This window comes from Tamandua tetradactyla, chromosome 9, assembly GCF_023851605.1.
Source record: "Tamandua tetradactyla isolate mTamTet1 chromosome 9, mTamTet1.pri, whole genome shotgun sequence".
Classification (NCBI taxonomy): Eukaryota; Metazoa; Chordata; class Mammalia; order Pilosa; family Myrmecophagidae; genus Tamandua; species Tamandua tetradactyla.
The window spans coordinates 34099517-34106891 of record NC_135335.1 but is presented as its reverse complement, the minus strand read 5'-3'; the positions used below and the strand labels follow the sequence as shown (position 1 = coordinate 34106891).

Here is a 7375-nt window from a genome sequence, read left to right as displayed (position 1 = left end):
ATCCCAACCAGTTCTGTTTATTTTTTTTCCTGAGTCGGGTTTGTTGGGGTGCTCAAAGCCCTGTTGGAGGAGAGGGGTGCTGCAAGCGAGGCATCTGGGATTGCAGCAGGCACCCACCCACCAGCCACTCTCAGATTTGGGGGAAGTCTCAGAGAAATTCTGGGTGTTTTAAGGTACAAGTAGAATCAGAGCACTGGAAGGCACCCCCACCCCAGTCTCACACACACACACACACACACACACACACACACACACACACATACACACAACTTTGGACAGATAAGGAAAGTAAGGCCCATCAAGATGAAACAAGAAGATGCTGGCAAAGTACTTAGCATAGTGCCTGACCCAGAGCAAGGATGCTGGATTCACGTTGGTTAAAATAAAACACTGAGAAGTAGCAGGCATTAAAGTCTGCTGGGCATTTAGGCCCGGGTTGTGGTCAGCGTGGAGAGACGGGTGAGCAACGGGAGTGAGTGAAGGTTCTTGAGCAGGGGAGTAGCCAGCTAGAAGGGGAGCACCCTGAAGCTCCGTCTGGCACCGACCGTGTTGTTTAGCAGGGTCTGGGTATAGACCTTGGCTCCAGTTGAGATGTGAGGGAGCTGTCAAGGAAAAGGCCCCCCCCCCCACCCCCGCCACCACTCCCCTGTTAAGCCCTGGAACAATGGCTTCTCAGCAGCCTTTGTGAAGCCAGATTCCTGCTGTCCAAACCACCCCACTTCCTGCTCCGAACCTGCTGGGAGCTGTGGGAGGCGCCTTTATTCCCGGGTAATGAGCCAGGGAAAGAAATGCTAATTCATCTGTAATCTCTGCGTCCCTGGGAAGCCCCATCTCCACCGTTGAAACCTCTGCCCGAGGTACAGGCACAAGCTCATGAGAGAGGGGAACCAGCAGGCTGGGTTCATCTGGGCAAACAGGGTCCCTGAAGGAGTTTTATAGGCAGTCAAAATGGTTAAATCGGACATTAACCCTTTGTTTGCACTTTGGGTTCAAATAGAGGTTAGAAGGTTAAGTCCCACCATCCCCTGACCGCAGAGAGGCCCCTTCACCTGTGGGCCCCTCAGGAGCTCTCAAAAGTGCACCGATTAGCTTGAGTCAGAAGCTTCCCGTCATAGACCCTTACACTTATCCAACCCCTTTCTCTGTTTTGAAGCAAAGAGCCATTTAGTGAAGGTAAACAAATGTTCAAGGTCACCCAGATAATTTGGCGTCGGGGTGGGGATGGAATTTATCTCACCTGAATATTGATTTGTAAGGCACCGTGTACAATAAAATTGGTCTGTCAAAAAAAAAAAAGTACAACAAAACTTCTTTGTTGAGCTGGGAAAACCTAGAGGTGTGAAGGTGGCCGGGTCGGTTTTTCAAGCCCATCTTTGAGTGCGAGGTGAAAAAAGAGGATTTTCTAAAACACGACACCGAGTTCGGAATTTGGGAAGATTATTTTTGTTAATCTGGCCGGTTTTAAAGTTGCAGACGTCCAGCTTCTTCAAAGTCACATTTATAGAAACTTTGTTGGCCAAGGGTCTCCTGAAACTCCCCGACTGGCTGGTGAATCAGCAGTTATGGTCCAGGTGGTGTTCGAAGGCCCCGGTAGGCTCAAAATGCAGGGGTCCAGAGGAGGCGAGACCCCGGGGCCAACTCCATGCACTCCCCCGTGGCCCCGTGACCGTGTGCACACATCCCCTTGGTGGGGCACGAGCATGGCAAGGCTCAGCTCTGATGTCAGGAAACTCAGCGCCACCTCTATTCATACCTCCAGAGCACACACGTTATGTCCCAGCAAGTCCACCTCGGGGGCCTTTATCCCCCAGCAATCTCTACACAAGCACACTGAGGGTGGCATATGTGCCATAGACAAACGGCCAGGAACAACCTGAATGTGTTCTCGATGGTTCGATAAGTAAGGGCGTGGTGAAACCACTCTGCGAGGCAGTCACCGAAAGAATGAAGTGCTGCCGTATGTGCCAAAGCAGGAAGACCCAGAGGCATTAGAGTGTGAAAAAAAGTAAAGCATGCTGGCACGCTTATTGAAGAAAAGAAATGATCACTTATCTGAGTGTCGATGCACAGAAAACATTTCTGGAAGGACACACACACACAAATAACACGTGGGTAGACTCTGCCCGGGGAGAGAGAGAGAGTGTGGCTTTTAGTGGTACACGTTTCCAGCACTGGGTGTTTTGTTTTCAATTAGAAAGTAGTTACTAGTCCAAGTGAATTAAAAATACATATGTCCACACAGAAGCTTGTACAAGAACATATATGGCAGTGCTTTTTTTTTTTATAATAGTCAAAAGGTAGAGGCAAGATGGCAGGTAAACAAAATGTGGTATATCCATACAATGGAGTAGCATTTGGTCCTAAAAAGGAACAAAATACCGACACACACTACAGCATGGATGAGCTGTAAAAACGATGTGCCAAGTGAAAGAAGTCAGACCCAAAAGGACAAATACTATATGGATGCATTTATATGACATATCCAGAATAGACAAATCCATGGAGACAAAAGATTAGTGGTTGCCTAAGGTTTAGGGAAGGGGGGAATGGGAGTGACGGCTGGTGGGTGCAGTTGTCTTTTGGGGCTTTTGCCAATGGTCTTAAATTAGATCGTTGTAAGAGTTGTACAAATCTGGGACTATGCTAAAAACCACTGAATTATGCACTTTGAAAACGGTGAACTTTAGGGCATATGAATTGTTGCTCAATCAAGCTGTTATAAAGAAAAAGTAGTTAGAGTGTTTTATAAAGGTTTTTGATAAGGGGATTGTATCTTAGTGGGAGACAGAGGCCACTTAGAGAAGGGGTGCTGTGGGCATTCAGGAGAGGGACCCGGTGCAGGTTTGGCTGGAAGGAGAACTTTCCTTTGGCCGTTAGTGTTGGTTTCCTAGGCTTATGGGGTGGTGACTATGAAGTCTATTGTCTATGCTAGGATATTTTTGAGAGTAAAAGGAGACCATTAACAAAAACAGATGCAGGAAAGCAGGTATAAAGGAAGTCGGCCCTGGCAAATCGGATGGTATGAATGTCTCATTCTTAAGAGATGGTGAGAACCTGAATCTGCAGAAGTTGGAAAGACGTGGGAATATTGGATATACCAGATGGAGGGACTGGCAGCTACAAAGGCTCAGAGGTGGGACACCACTGGGGGCATGCTGGAAAGGTCTGAGCCTGAATGAACTGGGTATTGGGAGTCTGGAAAGAGCTTTGAATGCCAGCCCGAGGAGTTAGTAGTCCCAGCCAAACTCTACTGAGGCAGGCACCTTTGGCCAAACCAGGAGTCTCATGAAAGAGGCCTTTCCTCGCTCCATTGCCTGGCTCTGATTCAAGTCTGGAAGCCAGAAGGGGTGTCAGTTTGCTTGTTCAATCTTTGAACAAATATTTTTAAACATTTTTCTGGAAGCTCTCTTACCTTGGTGTCTAGCAGACCTGTTTTCACTTTTGGTTTGGTTATTTCTTTTGGAAAGAGCTGCGTTGAGGATATCAGCGTGTGAATCAGGTAAAAGCTGGTTAGAGTCACTTAATCTCTTGGAAAGATATCAGTGACCACTGGTTTTTCTGATTAAAAAAAAATGAAAGGAAAGTTCACATTTCTGGAGGTTGAAGCATTTCGTAACAAAATGCTGAGGTCTCGGTACCAAAAAGAGGATCCTGACAGTTCAGTCTACAAAACCCGCCAGCAGCTGCAGTGTCTTCTCCCAGCATTCAGGGCTCCTGGGAGGGGCCCCCCTCTCCTTTGTGGGTCATCGCCCTCCTCTCTCAGCCCCTGCCTCTCTGATCAGCTTGGGCCCCACCACAGTCTTTCTCTGCTGTTTGTCCATCTCTCTGATCAGTCCTCTCAGCCCTTCTGCTGGTTTCTTCTCTGTTCCCCTGCTTCTGAAAATAGGGGTACCCCAGGGCTCAGTCCTGGCTCCTTTCAACTCCTCTGTCTGCATGCACCTGGTCAACATGCTGTTAACCCCCAAATATGTGTCTATACCCCAGACCTCCAGACCCCCAGACCCCTGTGTCCTGCCGGCCCCTCATTAACCCCTGAGCTGCCTCTTGGACACCTGAAAACCCGACACGTCCCAGCTACCCTCTCAATGCCCCACCTCCAGGCCTGCTCCAGGCCTCAGGGGTCAGGCCCAAAATCTCAGAATCACCTCTGACCCCTCTCTTTCTCTCATGCATAGATCAGGTGACTCGTGTCCTAAATGGTGTAGAACTAAGATTCAGAATTTTTGTGAACAAGTTCCACCCCGTGGGATCCTGGCACCTTCTGTGCCGCTGCTTCTTTATCAGCACAACTTATCTGGACAAATTCTACTCAAATAAAACTTCTCAGGCCATTAAACGTTTTATGAAGCCAGTCTGAACTCAAAGAAAAAAGAAGGGCAGAGAGAGAGACAGATGGAGAAAGAGAAAGAGAAAGGGGGTGGGGGGAGATAGGAAGAACCCTGGCTAAATTCAAGGTTCCCCAGAGTTTGAGGTGCCTCCTCCTACGGGTGCATGAAATGATGCCAGCTCCCACACTGTCACAACATAATGCCAGATCACACAGCCCGACTCTTTCAGACTGCCAGTCTCAGGCATTGTCTACCTCCCTGCAATGGAATATAGGGCAGGCTGCAGGCTCAGACCCCATGTAGGCAGCAGCTTCCAGCTGGATCTCAGCTGCTCTGCTTTGTTTCCACCACGCTTACTTGCAGTCACCTCTCTTTCTCTAGCAAGTGATGTTTATTTTCTGGTTGAGCTGATGAGATGACCCTTCCTATTGAAATAAATTGATTTCAGTTAAAATAAATAAATACATAAATAAACAAAGGAATGAATAAATACATCAATACATAAGTAAGCAGGTCCAGATGTTCGGCTGTCCCTCTCTCCGTGCCCTGATCCCAGACCCCGAGCCAGGACCCCCCCACCCCCAGTCCAACCCGTGCCCCTGCCACAGTGCACGCCTCCCAGCGGAGAAGATGGATTGGGGCATACTTCAGACTCTTTTGGGGGTGCCGGTAAATACTTCACCAGCATTGGAAAGATCTGGCTCACCGTCCTCTTCGTTTTTCGCATCAGGACTCTCATTGTGGCCACGAAGGAAGTTTGGGGAGATGAGCAAGCCAATTGCAAGTGCAACGCTCTCCAGCCTGGATGCAAAAATGCATCTTCCCCATCTCTCACATCCAGCTTTGGGCTCTTCAGCTGATCTTTGCAACCACGCAGGCTTTCTTGGTGGCCATGCACGTGGCTTACCAAAGACACGAGAAGAAGAGGAAGTTCATTAAGCGAGAGATAAAGAGGGACTTTAAGAACCTAGAAGAGGTCAAAACCCAAAAGGTCTGCATTGAAGGGTCACTGTGGTGGAAGCATCTTCTTCCAGGTCATTTTTTAAAAAATTTTTTTAACATTTTTAAATTGTGAAATATAATACATGTACAAAAAAAAGCAATAAATTTCAAAGTACACCACAACAATTAGTTATAAAACAGATTTCAGAATTTGGTATGGGTTAAAGTTCCACAATTTTAGGTTTTTCCTTCTGGTTCCTCCAAGACACTGGAACTGAAAGAAATATCAATGTAATCATTCAGCAGTCATACTCATCTGCTAAATCCCATCTTCTCTACTATAACTCCTCCTTCTCCTTTGATCCTTCTCCCAATTGTTAGGGGTATTTGGGCTATGCCCAAATACTTTCTCAGGTTGGAAAGGGGTGTCAATAATATGGGATAGGAGGATGGAACTAATCGATGTTCTGGAGAGGCTGGCCCCTCTGCATTTCGGGACTTATCTGGTCCACGGACCCATTTGGAGGCCGTAGGTTTCTGGAAAGTAATCATAATGCAGGCAACTTTTGTGGAATCTCGGACAGAGCCCTAGATGTTCTTTAGGGTTGATAGGAATAGTTTTGGTTGAGGTTTGGCACACAATGGTAAACAGCAGTATCTAGCTGAAGCTTGCATAAGAGTAACCTCCAGAATAGCCTCTTGACTCTATTTGAACTCTCTTAGCCATGGATATTTTATTTGTTGCATTTATTTTCCCCTTTTTGGTCAGGAAGGCGTTGTCAATCCTGCAGTGCCAGGGCCAGGCTCAACCCTGGGGTTCATGTCCCATGTTGCCAGGGAGACTTGCACCCCTGGATGTCATGTGTCGTGTAGAGGGGAGGGCAGTGGTTTCACTTGCAGAGTTGGGCTTAGAGAGAGAGGCCACATCTGAGCAACAAAAGAGATCCTCTGAAAGCAACTCTTAAGTATACCTATAAGTAGGCTGAGCTTCTCCTTCTGGGTTATCGCTGAGGCTGCCTCAACAATAAGTCTTCTACAAGATGTGTGTCATACAAGAGTGTGTCTTCTACATCCCGCCCAATAGCTTTGCTGTGCAGCGTCTGGTGAAATGCAGTGCCCCAATGACTGCTTCATTTCCAGGCCCGTGGAAAAGACTGGGTTAACAGTTTTCATGATTTCTATGTCTGGATTTGCTAAATGTCACTGAATTGTATTATCTGATAACTAGATATTGTTCTGGGAAGTTGAGAAAATGAGTTTAACACACTGCCCAGCTAGGAGATGAAAGACAGCATGAAAAAGGTGAGAGGCGACCTCTGCTTAGTTGCCCAGGCACAGCCACCAGCACTTCCCAAGACAAAGATGCACATCTTAAATGCAGCCACTTGAAACCCCCCGTGGAGCTCCTGGGAAGCTCCTAACTCCTCCAGTGGAACTCAGCTCTCTGAAAGCTTCCAAACACAGGCTTACATCCATGCTGAGACTAATTTTTACTAACATTAGCTCCAGTGAAACTCCATGCTGGTAGGGGTTATTGCAAGACACTTTCAGATTTTAAACAAAATCCTCTCTTCAGCTGAGGAAAGGAGAGAGCACTACATTCTGAAGAGGATGCTGGTAAGGCTTGGTTGTTCCTTGCAGGGTTCCCTTTACCAATTTTCCCAAATTAAATGTAAACATAGAGAATCTCGGTTCTTTTATTTGCTTTGCAAATTTTAATACCTAATAATGGACAAAGTTACCTAATGCTTCAAGCCCTTTTATACTTTTTTTTAAATGAAAACTTAAAAATAACGTATGTTCTTTAGATCTACAAGATGTTTTGGGAACCATTATATGTTCTTTCTATTTCATAGGCTCAGACAGTAAATGGTCTTTTACTGATTCAACACTATAACTTAATTTAAAATATGACCTTTGAGTTATGAGGGATTTGAGATCTACTGAAAGGCTCCCCATGGAACTGATTGTTGTACACAGTGTGTAAAAATACTTCAGCCTCTCTCCACTGTTTATCTCATGAATCCAAAGCAGAAGTTCTAGTGATGCCTGACGATAGCAGATGGCCTCATTTAAAAAATTATGGGTGTAATTTTGCATTAAAA

The 7375-nt window shown here is 46.4% G+C and overlaps 1 pseudogene; it reads left to right on the top strand.

The window, feature by feature from the left end:
* Positions 1 to 4958: 4958 nt before the first annotated feature.
* LOC143646035 (gap junction beta-2 protein-like) lies at positions 4959 to 6526 on the top strand (annotated as a pseudogene).
* The last annotated feature ends 849 nt before the right edge of the window (positions 6527 to 7375 follow it).